This window comes from Dipodomys merriami, unplaced genomic scaffold (assembly GCF_024711535.1).
Source record: "Dipodomys merriami isolate MVZ:Mamm:240054 unplaced genomic scaffold, mDipMer1.0.p SCAF_56, whole genome shotgun sequence".
NCBI lineage: Eukaryota > Metazoa > Chordata > Mammalia > Rodentia > Heteromyidae > Dipodomys > Dipodomys merriami.
Window position 1 is genome coordinate 4,802,115 of NW_027206135.1, and position 13,994 is coordinate 4,816,108.

The following is a 13,994-nucleotide window of genomic DNA, read 5'->3' on the forward strand; positions in this document are numbered from 1 at the left end:
GTGCTGTTCTAGAGATGTTTGTCATAGAGTTTGCTGTTTGGAACAGGTCTGACCCTATAACACAATTTCCTAAGTTTCCTAGTAGCTGAGATCTCAGGCCTGAACTACTCTCCTTTTTGATTGAGATTTCTATGTCTGTTTTGTGCTATGTATGTTTCATCTCAAATTCTACCTGTCTAGAAACATGTATGCATTGAATATATATACATGTTTAGTTGTCATATTGGTTTTATACTCACTCATCATCTCCAATTCCAAGGAGAGGAACAGGTAAGACTTCTGAGAGGTCCACGCTGAGAAAACATAGTGAGACATGACACAAAGTTTTAATACACATTTTTGGCCAAAGAGCTAGCAACTCTGGACATGACAGGTTGGGCTTTAACTACTTAGGTTCATACTTGCATCTGTACTTAGGTTATCACTTGTTACAATTACACATTCTAAGATAATAACATATCCTAAGGCCTGTGAAATTAATGAACATTTCTCATTTGGAATATTTCTATAGTATTACCATAAACATTACCATGGGACATCTATTTTACATTTCACTACAGGTTGTAGATATGAGAACTCCAGAGATATTACCAACTCTAAAGTCATTCCATAATTTACTTTCATTTGTCAAGTGCTATTACTGCCAGTCTCATACAGAAAGTACATAGACCAGAGAGACAAAAGAAGAGAGATTCAAACCTGATCAATGCACACAGCCATAAAACAATAAATATGAACAAGAAAGGCTCAAAGAGACATGAAAAACAGGAAAAAGTTACAACAACGTTAGGAATATGTCTTTACTAAACATGCAGAGCCAAACCTTATTACAGATAGAGACTGTCTAGTGGATTTAATTTAAATACCCTTGACCCAATGATACACTTACTACTAGACACTTATTTCACCAGTAAAGACTTAGAAAATGAGCCGGGTACCGGTAACTCATGCCTGAAATCCTAGCTATTCAGGAGGCTGAGATCTGAGGATTGCGGTTCAAAGCCAGCCTGGGCAAGAACATCTGTGAGATTCTTATTTACACTAAACCACTCAGAAAACTGGAAGTGGTGCTGTGGCTCAAGTGGTACAGCACTAGCCTTGATCTGAAATGCTGAGGGACAGTGCCCAGGCCCAGAGTTCAAGCCCCATGACGACAAAAAAAAAAAAAAAGACTTAGAAAACAAAAATTGAAGCAAGCAAAAAGTATTTAACATGCAAATGTATATCAAATGTAGTAATTTTTCTATATGAGAAAAAATAGAAAGACAGTATTACATTATCTAAAGATGGTCAATGGGAAATAATTGTAAATATACAGGCACTCACTGAAGGATAGTGCTACTACATAAAACCAGCATCATTCACTGTAAAATGAGACCTAGACTGAAACACAATAGGAGTCCGCAGCATCAATATCAGCTGTTACCATGAAGGATCATTCAGACAATAAGTTAATCACAGAATATCACTATTTACTATATATCAAATTGGTCTAAAATACATTTGTAGAGGTGACATCAAGCAAGATGTATTTTACTCATAAACGAATTGGTTGAATAGCAATTCCTTTGTACAATACTTCCAAATAATGCCGTCCTCTTCCTTTGTGGAGAATTCTTTAGGATAGACTACCAACAAATCATTTTTCAATAAAGTATTAAAATGTGAAATTATTATCAATATCTTACTCACCAATGAAATAAAATAAGAAAAGAAGGATTTTAGAAATTAGATGACCAAAGGACTGATGAAGAAATCATAAAGGAAACACAAACTTTCTGAAATTGATGAAAATGAAACATTGTATTCCAAAAAAATCTCACTTCCACTGGCAGTTTACAAATTGATCTCAAAGAAATCCAAGATAGAAAAGCGGTCACGGCATGACCAGAGTATGTGAGGAGAATGGAAAGGAATGTTAATACAGATATGTTTATGAGCAGAAGGAATAACTCCTCCAATAGCAAAGAAGGATATCTAGGCTATAAATTATGATTACAAAAAATTTCAAAATATAAGGGAAAATAATATTAAACATTCTGTCAGAAACCAATGATACATAATTAAGATCACAGAAATGCCAATTATGCAATCTGATCATCACACTGTGTACTGTGTTGAACTCTTACACTACATATACATACAGCCATCTACGACATGTCATTTAAAAGCAAAACATATTTATAAGAGCTAATCAAGAATCACATGTTAAACATTTATCCAAATAAGGCAAAATGTACAAAGGTATGACTACATGCCATAATCATAACATGAAGAAACAAAACTAGTGAATTCTGTACTGAATTTTTTCTCACCATTAATTCCCCAAATTCATCTTCACCTTTCTGCCTGTTTTTATATGTGCCAGATGTCATATATATGTATTACATGTGTATGTTTATGTACACATATATACATGTTGTATGTTATATTTAGGATATCTATCTATCTGTCATTTAGCTCTCACCTTTTATTTAGAATTAACATCTCTTGTGCCCATTCATCTGAAGGCCTGTGGGATTTAAAAGTACATAGACTCAGACATCACATGATTGCTATGCTTCACATTCTAGTTCTACTTACTCTGTAGCTTATATACTCCAGTGGAATTTCATTCTCGTGTAAATCAGTTTTTTGAAACTTTACTACTTTTCAATAGAGGTTAGTTTTTATGGATTCATTAGCATGGGAAATGATTCAAGTTTTCTGCTCTATAGTTCACAAACACATAAAATGAGAGTGTCACACTGTTATAGTTTTAGTTTCTCCCAGTTCAACTCTATTGCATAGGTAAAAATCCCTTCTACTCTAGGTAGTTCCCTACTGTATAAGTTCCCTGCACACACTTCTTATGTTCCTCATAACAGTCTACCTTGCTTTAACAAAAAGTATAATCCTGAAGCAAGGGCTCTGAACAAAGTGTGAAGGGTTTCAATTGAGAACCACCCATCCACATGGCAGAGCTCTATATTAATAAGGATTTGGAGCACCAGCCTCACTTAGGGACAGAGCCCTGGATGATGAGGGACACATGCTTTATCTACGGTATGCAGTGCTCAGGATGTACTGCTCTATATCTATCATTTCTTCCTCTTTGCTCCAAACAGGATTGCTTCCATGGGTCCAGTCCAATAAGACTCACAAATAGAAGCCTGGTATTTTCTAAGAGATTTTGTTATTAAGAGTAACAAAAGGAATTTGCTACAGTAGATTACAGATCCTAATAGCCTTTTCCTTTCTTACTCCATTTGATTGAAATATAGAAATCATCTACAGAATGCTCAGTGGAAACAAACATCTATATAAAATTTCAAAGATACACTATACTCTCAAGGTTCCTCAAAGGATAACTTTACAAATTCCAATCATGTTTCACCCTTTGTTTTATTAGTTGGTACTGCAGCTGGATGTCAGGCTAAACAAGGGCTCTACCATCTGAGCTATGACCTAAGTTCTTTGGTGCTTTAGACATGTTTTCAGGTAAGGTCTTCCTTTTAGGCTGGAAGTGACCTCAGATCACAATCTGATTTCTTATGCTGTTATAAGGAGTGGGGGAAACACACCAGTGAGCTCACATGCATGTCAGGCTCATTGGTTTAGGAGAGGGTCTCAATAACTGTTCACAAAATGGCTTGTAAATGAGATTAATTGCAGGTTCCACTTTCCACATAGCTGGTATTAAAAGCATGGATGACAAGAACCACCTTCCTGATAAATAGGTCCTTAATTTTACTAGTGGTACTGTTGTTTGAACACAAGGTCTTTCATGTTCTTACATACTATATATCTATATCACACATACCACCAGTCCTTGTTTGCTAATATTGTTTGTGTCCAAGTATGTAGTTCAGGGCATAAGTATGTAAATATGTATGCATCTGTACATATATATGTATACAAACATATACATTTATACATAGGTATGTATATAATTGGCATAAACTTCTACATGTACACTTTTCTATCCATATATATATAAAATGGGTGTATTTGTAACTCACCTCTCACGACCCTTACAAATTTCGTATGGACATGGCCTATAGGAACAAAAAAATTCATACAAGTCAGATATCACAGGACTTCCTAGAATTCACATTCTGGTACAAATTATTCTTCAGATCATACACTAGTGTAGTTTTATTTAAGTTTTACATATATCTGTTTCTCTTCTCACCCTTTATTTGGAACAAGGACAGCACTAAAGTTTCAGGTCATTAAAGAGGCATACTTGGTCATAAAATACTGACAATAACATGAACCACTTTTTCATAGAAATGAGTGTTATTGATTGGTAATGGACATATTTAGTCTGGGAGAATACAAAACTACTGAACACTTATGTTCTGTGTTTGCTACTAAACAAAAGCAGAGTGTTAGGTTTTTGTGTTTTCCCATAAGTGCACAAATCTCTTCTACCCTACCTAAGTTCCTTATTGGCCAGTCCTTGTGCCCTCTTCTTATGTCCAGCATTATAAATACCTATCTGTCCTAACGCATGGTCAGGCTGAGGTAGGGTCTTGTATAGTGTCAGAGCTAGACAGAATGACTTCACATAGTGACCGAGTACTTTATTATAAGGGACACCTCTATGAGCTAGATCTTTTATGCACACAGTTCCGTTGTTCATTATCCTCTGTTTTTCTTTTTTTCTTGCAAACATGATTCCTCCTTTGATCCAATCCACCAGAGACTCAAAAGTAGGAAACCTGATATTTGCTAAAGGAATACATTACCAAAATGACCAACATAGTAGAAGCATACTTCTCATGACCTATTTCTTTCTAATCATCATTGATGTTATGCTAACAGAAAATTATCCACAAATGTCTCATGAAAGCAGTTAGGACACCTTGTTCAAGAAAATAAGGGACTTTGGGGCTGGGAAGGTGGCTCAGTGGTAGAGCGCTTGCCTTGCATGCTCGAGGCCCTGGGCTCGATTCCTCAGCACCACATAAGCAAAAAGAAAAAAGCCGGAAGTGGCGCTGTGGCTCAAGTGGTAGAGTGCTAGCCTTGAGCTGAAGAGCTGAGGGACAGTGCCCAGGCCCAGAGTTCAGGCCCCACGACCAGACCCCCCCCCCCCAAAAAGAAAGAAAATAAGGGACTCTTCAGGGTGATTTCACACATCTTAACCCCTTTTTCCTTTCACTCCTAATCTGAGTTGGGTTTTTAAAATTTGTTTCTTTTCTTTTCTTTTTCCTTCCATTCTCTCCTTTTCTTTCTTTTTTTCTTTTCTCCCTTCCTTCCTTCCTTCCTTTTCTTCCTTCCATCTTGGCTTCTTACTTCCTTCACTCCCTACTTACTTCCTTATATCCTTCTGTTTTGGGGGACAGCAATTGCTCTGGTTTGAATATAGATCCCTTATCTACTAGCCAGTTGCTCTAACACAGCATCACAGCTTTATTTTTGGTGCTAATCTAGGGAGTTTTTGATAAGGATTCCTGTTTGGATCAGGTCTAACACTAGATTAACATCTTCCTAAGATGTTTCCTAGTAGCTGAGATCTCAGGCCTGCAACACTCTTTTTTGTTCAATTATTTTAACATCTCTATGTCTGTGTTATGTGTATGTATGTTTCATCTCATATTGTCATATGTTTCATCTCTGACTGTCAAGAGACATGTATGTGTTGAGTATATAAACATATTTAATGGTCATATTGGTTTTGCACTCACTCACCAGTTAGGATTCCAAGGAGAGGTACTGGTAAAACTTCAGAAAGATCCACACTAAGAGAAAATATATAGTTAGGCATGTCACAAAGTCTTAGCACATATTTTTAATCAAAGAACTAGCGACTCTAGACATGAACAGGTTGGGCTGTAGATACTCATGTTCATATTTCCATCTGTGCATAGTTCATCATTTATTTACAACTGAACCTTTAGAAGATAATAATATATCCCAATGCCTGTGAAATTAGTAAACATTTCACTTTTTGAATAGTTCTCTCTAGTATTACCACAGATTGGCATGGAGAATTTATTTCACATTTCACTACAGGTTTTACATATGAGAACTCCACAGATATTAGCAATTCTAAGGTCAGTCTTTCATTTACTTTCATCTTCAAGTGTTTTTTACTGCCAGTCACATTGGGTGAGTCCACAGACCAGATAGGAAAAAGAGACAGGATTTAATCTGTAACTGTAGAGACAGCCATAAAGCCATAAAGTTGAATGTGAAGAAACAAAGGACACATTAAAAAAACAAATAACATACAACTTGAGAAATATGTATTTAGTGAACAATAAGAGCCCTAACTCTATCTTAGATACAGATTGTCTAATGGATTAAACTAAAAAACCCTTGACCCAATGATACACTTCCTGCTAGACATGTATTTTACCAGTAAAGTCTTAGAAAGACTGAAATTAAAGCAATAGGACTGCTTTACATTTCCTGAAGACATAAACCAGCAGCAATCATAAGTCACAGTATTTATACAAGAAAAAACAGCCTCTGTCACAAAAAATCCCCTATATAATGATACAAAGAAAGACAGGACATTATTCAAAAAGTGTCAGTAGAAAATAATAATTTTAAATATACAGTCACTCATTGAAAGACAATGCTACTATATAAAAACCAACATCATTCAATGTAAAAGTACATATCAACTCAAACACAATAAAAGTTGGCAGCATCAGTACCCACTGTTGCCAAAAAAAGGATCTTTCAGACAACAAATCAATCACAAAACATCACAGTATATTGAAAACCAAATTGACAAAAGATACTTAAAATATTTCATCTAAAGGGATGGGTTCAATCAAGTTGCATTGAATTCATTGAATGACTGCATTGAATGGATTGCAATTCCTTCATCTTTCTTCTGGAGTATTCTCCAGACTGTCTTTATCTGAAAAATCATTTTCCAATAAAGTACTAAAAGTTGAAATTATTTTCTATATCTTATTCACTAATGAAATGAAAGTAGAAGGGCTGGGAATGTGGCTTAGTGGAGAGTGCTTGCCTAGCATGCAAGAAGCCCTGGGTTCAATTCCTCAGTAGCACATAAACAGAAAAAACTGGAAGTGGTGCTGTGGCTCAAGTGGTAGAGTGCTAGCCTTGAGCAAAGGAAGCTCAGAGACCATGCTCAGGCTCTGAGTTGAAGCCCCAGAAAAGTAGAAAACAAATACATTAAAAAATTTATAAGCACACATAATGTACATAATATTCATTTGAACTTCCAAAGGACTGATGAAATCATGAAGAAAATACAAACTTTCTCAGACTAATGAAAATGAAAACATAGTATTGTAAACACACTTCCATGTGGATCTTAAAGCAATACAAGCTAGAAAGTAATAATAGTCATGGCCATGAACAGGATATGCAAGAAGAATGGAGAGGGATATTACTATATAGAGATGTGTTTCTGAGAAGAAAGAATGACTCCTTCAAGAGCAAAGAAGAGTATCTATGCTAGAAAAAAATGAATTCAAAATTTTCTAAGTGCCATATGAAAATACTATTGAATAGTCTGGCAGAAACCAATTATAAATAAAATCACAGAAATGCCAATTATGCAAACTGATCACCTCAATGTATTAAGTGTGTCAAACTCTTGTACTACACACTACACAAATGGGTACCTACTACATGTCAATTCAAAAGATAAACATCTATTAAAGCTAAACTAGAAATGTCTAACATTTATGTAGTACAATGGTACAATATTGGGACCACAGGCCACAAGGAGAGCATAAAGAAACACAATGACATTCTGTACTACAATTCATCTCTCCATCAACTTCTCAAATTCATCACCTTTTTCGGTGTGTTGTTGTATGAGCCAGATTTCATATGTATGTATTGTAAGTGTATGTTCACGCATACACACACACACACACACACACACACACACACATACATACATACACACTGGTATTTAAGATAACCATCCATCCATTTCACTGCATGTCTATTTTATGGACTCATTTATCTCTTACCTTTTGTTCAGTGCTGAATGCTCAAATGCCCATTCAGATGATGACCTATGGGATTTAAAAGAATATAGACTAAGATATCACATGATTGCTACACTTCACATTCTGGTTCTACTTACTCTGCTACTTATATACTCTAATGGAAGTTCATCCCCATGGTTATCAGCTTTTTGAAATTTTACTACTTTTCAAGAGGTTAGTTTTTATTCATTAGCACATATTATTCAGGAAATAGTTCAATTGAAGCTTTCTGTTCTATATTTCACAAATATATTAAATAAAAATGTCACATTGCTATGGTTTTAGTTTCTCCCAGTTCAACTCAACTGCCTAGGTAAAAATCCCTTCTACTCTAGGCAATTCTCTGTTGCACAAGTCAATGCACACTCTTAAGTTTATGATCCTAAAAGTTTGTCTTGCTTTAACACAAAATAAAAATTATATGTCTCTGTGAACAAAGTGTGCAGGATTTCAGTTGAAAACTAACTACCCATATGGAAAAGCTCTATGCTCCTCCTGACTCCTCCTCCTCTAGGCTCCAAACAGGATCACCTCCTTTGGTCCAATCCATAAGAGATTCACAAATAGAAAACCTGGTATTTTCTAAAGGATTGCCTGATATTAGGAGTAACAAAACCACTGATTAAAAACAGATTACTTGGGCTGGGAAGGTGGCTCAGTGGTAGAGCACTTGCCTTGCATGCATGAGGCCCTGGGTTCGGTTCTCCAGCACCACATAAGGAAAAAAGCCAGAATTGGTGCTGTGGCTCAAGTGGTGGAGTGCTAGCCTTGAGCTGAAGAGCTGAGGGACAGCGCTCAGGCCTAGAGTTCAGGCCCACAACTGGATCCCAAAAAACAAACAAACAAACAAAAAACCCAGATTACTTTAATGACCTTTCCCTTTCTGACTCCATTTGATCAAAATATAGAGATCATCCACAATCTCTCAGTGAAACCTTTCAAAGACACACTGAAATCCCAAGTTTCTCTAGGAGACAACTTTACAAATTGCAATCTTGTTTCACCATTTTTCATTACTTGGTACTATAGTTGGATGACAGTGTGTCCAGCCTGCTTACAAGACATGGGCTCAACCCCCGATTTATGGTCCAGATCCTTTTGTGCTTTGCCTGTGTTTTCAGATAGAGTCTCCTTTAAGGCCTGGAAGTGACCTCAGACCATATTCTGATTCCTATGCTGCTCGAAGGGGTAGAGGGAAATACAACACTAAGCTCAAATGACAGATCCATTGTTTCAGATGAGGGTCTCAGTAACTGTTTACAAGATGGCTTGTAAATGAGATTACTCCCAATTTCCAATTCCCACCCAGCTGGCATTAAAGGCATGTGCGACAAACAAACCCTTCCTGAAAGACATGTCCTTAATATTTTTTAACTCTGGGCCTGGGCACTGTCCCTGAGCTTTTGTGCTCAAGGCTAGTACTCTATCACTTGGAGCCATAGTGCCACTACTGGTTTTCTGGTGGTTACTTGGTGATAAAGAGTTTCACAGACTTTCCTGCCCAAGCTAGCTTTGAACCATTATCCTTAGATCTCAGCCTCCTGAGAGCTAGGATTACAGGTATGAGCCACTGGCTTCTTGGTTGACATGTCCTTAATTTTACTAGTGATACTGCTGTTTGAACACAGGGTCTTTCATGTTCTGACACACACTGCATTACACATACCACCAGTCCTTGCTTGTGATTTCTGTTTATGTCCAAGTATTCAGTTCCAGTCATATGTTTATGAATACACATGTCCATGTGTCTGTCTGTCCATATATACATACATAAACTTCTACATGTACAATTGTCTATCCGTACACTTTATGGGTTTATTTGTATCTTACCTTCTGCCTTCAGGAAATGAATGCAAGTCATAAGTAGATATACTATAGGAATTGAAAAGAACACAGTCAGTTATCACCTGACTTCCTAGAATTCACATTCTGATTTAAATTACTCTACAGGTCATACACCAGTGGACTTCAATTTTTTAAACCTATATTTTCCATTCTCTTCTCATCCTTTATTTGGAATAAAGACAACACTAAAATATCAGATCATTAAATAAATGTGCTTGGTCATAAAATACTGATAATAAACATGAACAAATTCTGAGAGTGAGTGGGTTTCCAGTTCACTGAGTTGGAAGAGATTCCTCTTCCAAGTACAAGATTCTCTCCAAAGGAGAAGAGAACCACATTACTCAGTGAGCCACAAAGTATTTGGGCTTCAACTCCGGGAAATGAATGTTGGTCAAACAATCATGTTCTTCATCACAGAAAATCAAATCCATCAAGTTTTCAAAATCATTGTTGATAGCAGAGTACAAGTAACTACAGACTTACTCACTGATCTCTAAGATGATTACAGTGTCCTCCACTCATGTGGTGGGAAATCATCAGAGGGACTGTTGAAGCAAGGAGGCTTTCATGTGCTCCCACTCACCAGTGCATTTATATTCTCCAGTAAATCAGTTACTTTGAAACTTGTGAACCACCTTCCCATAGAAGTAAGTGTTACTGAGTGGGAATGGACATATTTGGAATGGGAAAATATTAACCTACTGAACATTTTGTTCCATGTTTGCTACTAAAAAAAGTAGAGTGTTAGCTTTTGGTTTTTCCCCTGTGTGTTCTAAATTCAATCCCTCCTACCTATATAAGTTCCTGATTCTCCAGTCATTATGCCTGCTTCTTAGATCCAGCATCATAAATGTCTATCTTGCTCTAACACAGGGTCAGGCCTAAAGTAGGGTTTCTTTTAGGTATGTTACAGACTTGGGATGAGAACAAGCCTTGTACAATGTCAGAGCTAGAGATAATATTTTGGACACTAGCTTCACACAGTGACAGGATTCTACATTAAAAGGGACACGTGCATGAGCTAGATCTTTTATGCACAGGGTTCTGTTGCTCACCATTATCTATTTCTCTTACTTTTTCATTTCTGTAAACAGGATTCTCTCCTTTGGCCCAAGCCACTGAAGACTCAAAAGTAGGAAACCTGACATTTTCTAAAGGAATATGTTACTAAAATGACCAACACAGAATAAGTATATGGGCTGGGAATGTGGCTTAGTGGTAGAGTGCTTGCCTAGCATGCATGAAGCCCTAGGTTCGATTCATTAGTACCACATAAACAGAATAGGCTGGAATGTGCTGTGGCTCAAGTGGTAGAGTGCTATCCTTGAGCAAAAGAAGCTCAGGCACAGTGCTCAGACCTTGAGTTCAAGCCCTAGGACTAGCAAAACAAAACCAAAAAGAAGTATATGTCTCATGACCTATTGCTTTCTTATCCTCATTGATCTAATGATAATAAAGTCATCCACAAATCTCTCAGTGAAAGAATCTATACTCCTTGTCAGAGTGTGTATAATGTCCAGAGATTCTTGATGAACACTTCACACATCTCAACCTCCTTTTTCCTTTTGCTCCTAGTTTTTAAGTTCCTTTCTTTTCTCTTCCTTCTTTCCTTCCAATTATTCTTTCTTTCTTTCTTTTCCTTCCATTTTCCTTCTTTTTTTCCTGTTTTCCTTCTTTCTTTGGAGGCAGGGTGACTGTGGTCCCTTGTCTACTAGCCAGGTATGCTACAACAGCATCATTTCATCATTCTTAGGCACTGCTCAAGGAATGTTTTTCATAGGGTTTCCTTTTGGGGTCTGGTCTGGCAGCAGATCCCAATCGTTCCATGTTTTCTAGTTCCTGAGATCTCAGACATGCACAACTATGGCTTTTGTTTTAGATACCTATATATGTATATTATGTGTGTGTGTCTATGTTTCAACTCATTCTATCTGACTCTCTAGAATCATGGATGTGTGTGCGTGTGTATTCAGTTGGCATATTGGTTTTGTTACTCACTTTTCACTTCCAATATGAGAAACTTCAGAAGGCTTCACACTAAGAAAAAATATATAGCAGATATAACACACATTTTACCACATTTATAGCTATAGCTAGTGCTTCTAGACATGAACTGGTTGGGCTTAAGCTACTCATGTTCATATTTGCATCTATTCTTAGTTCATATTTTAATAAAACTGCATATCTTTATAAGAAAACACATTTTCTACAGCCTGTGAAATCAGTAAACATTTCACACTTAGAATAGTTCTCTAGTGTTAACATAGATATTACCATTGGACATTGACTTCACATGCCACTACATGTTGTACACATGAGAATTTCACAGACATTATCAATTCTAAAGTCATTCCATCATTTACTTTTATTCATCAAATGTTTTCACTGCCAATCACTTAGGGTAAGTCCATAGACCAGCTAAGCAAAAGAGAAGAGACTCACTCATCAATACAGACAACCATAAAACCATAAAGATGAACAAAAAAGGAACAAAGGACACATGAAAAAAGATACAACAATGTGAGGAATATGTCTTCACTGAACAATAAGACCCCCAACTCCTACACAGATGCATACTGAAAAATAAGTTAAGTTTAAAAACCAATAATATACTTCCTACTAGACACATTTCACCAATGAAGGCTTAAAGATACTGAAACTGAAGTAATGGAAGACTACTTTCTCTGCAAATGTAAACCAAATACAATCACGAGTAATCATGCTATATGAGAATAGATTGTTTAGCCAAAAAAAAACTAGATAATGATACAAAGAAAGACAGCACATTATCCAAAATATCGTCAATTGGAAATAGTAACTGTCCTGCACTCACTGCAGGAAAATACTACTATAAAACTAACAACATTCATTATAAAAGGAAACATAAAGCCGGGTGCCGGTGGCTCACGCCTGTAATCCTAGCTACTCAGGAGGCTGAGATCTGAGAATCGCGGTTCAAAGCCAGCCCGGGCAGGAAAGACCGTGAGACTCCTATCTCCAATAAATCACTAGAAAACCGGAAGTGGCGCTGTAGCTCAAGTGGTAGAGCGCTCGCCTTGAGCTGAAGAGCTGAGGGACAGCGCCCAAGCCCTGAGTTCAAGCCCCATGACGGACAAAAAAAAAAAAAAAAAAAAAGGAAACATAGCCTCAAACAGCATAAAAGTTGGCAGTAGCTCTTCCTGTAAGCGCCCAGAGGTGACCTGTGAAAATGGTTTGCTACTCTCTAGACCCAGAAAACCCCACAAAATCATGCAAGCCAAGAGGTTCCAATCTTCATGTTCACTTTAAGAGAAACAGCACAGGCCATCAAGGGTATGCATATCTGAAAAGCGACTAAGTATCTGACAGATGTCACGTTAAAGAAGCATGTGCCATTCCGGCGTTACAATGGTGGAGTTGGCAGGTGTGCTCAGGCCAAACAGTGAGGCTGGAACAGGGTCAGTGGCCCAAAAAGAGTGCTGAATTTCTGCTGCACATGCTTAAGAATTCAGAGAGTAATGCAGAACTGAAGGGTTTAGATGTAGACTCCCTGGTCATTGAACACATCCAGGTGAACAAAGCACCTAAGATGCGCCACCGAACTTATGGAGCCCATGGTAGGATTAACCCATCCATGAGCTCCCCCTGCCACATTGAGATGATCCTGACTGAGAAGTAGCAGGAGGAGGTTGCACAGAAGAAACATGTATCCCAGAAGAAACTGAAGAAACAAAAACTTATGGCACGGGAATAAATTTAGCATAAAATAAACTCAAATAAATCGGAAAAAAAAAAGTTGGCAGCATCAAAATCCACTGATAACAAGGAAGGATCACTCAGACAATAAATCAATCACAACATATTACAGTATACTGTAAGCCAAATTGGTCTAAGAGACTACAAAACATTCCATTTACACAGAAATGGAGACACAAAAGGTGATCAAATGCAACAGTAGTATTCACTAGACATTATGTTGAAAATGAATTATAACACCTGTGGGTGGAGACAGGAGGGAAAACCTGGGAGAGAGCAAAAGAAGGGGTAACATTGCCCAGAAAGAAATGTCCTCATTACCTGATCTATGAAGCTCTAACTCCTCTGTAGAACTCCCTTATAATAACAATTTTTAACAAAACATTTCACATAAATGGATGACATCGATCAAGATGCATTGTATTCATGAATGTGTTGGCT

At 37.1% G+C, this 13,994-nt stretch overlaps 1 long non-coding RNA gene and 1 pseudogene across 1 annotated transcript; one reads left to right on the forward strand and one right to left on the reverse strand.

The window, feature by feature from the left end:
• Positions 1-238: 238 nt before the first annotated feature.
• LOC138812103 (uncharacterized) lies at positions 239-4,038 on the reverse strand. Its single transcript, XR_011367550.1, has 3 exons — positions 4,002-4,038; positions 2,468-2,512; positions 239-293 (listed from the first exon to the last, which is right to left on the reverse strand). It is a non-coding gene; the product is annotated as an uncharacterized lncRNA (long non-coding RNA).
• An 8,980-nt stretch (positions 4,039-13,018) lies between these two features.
• On the forward strand, positions 13,019-13,551 carry LOC138812104 (large ribosomal subunit protein uL22-like; annotated as a pseudogene).
• Positions 13,552-13,994: the final 443 nt, after the last annotated feature.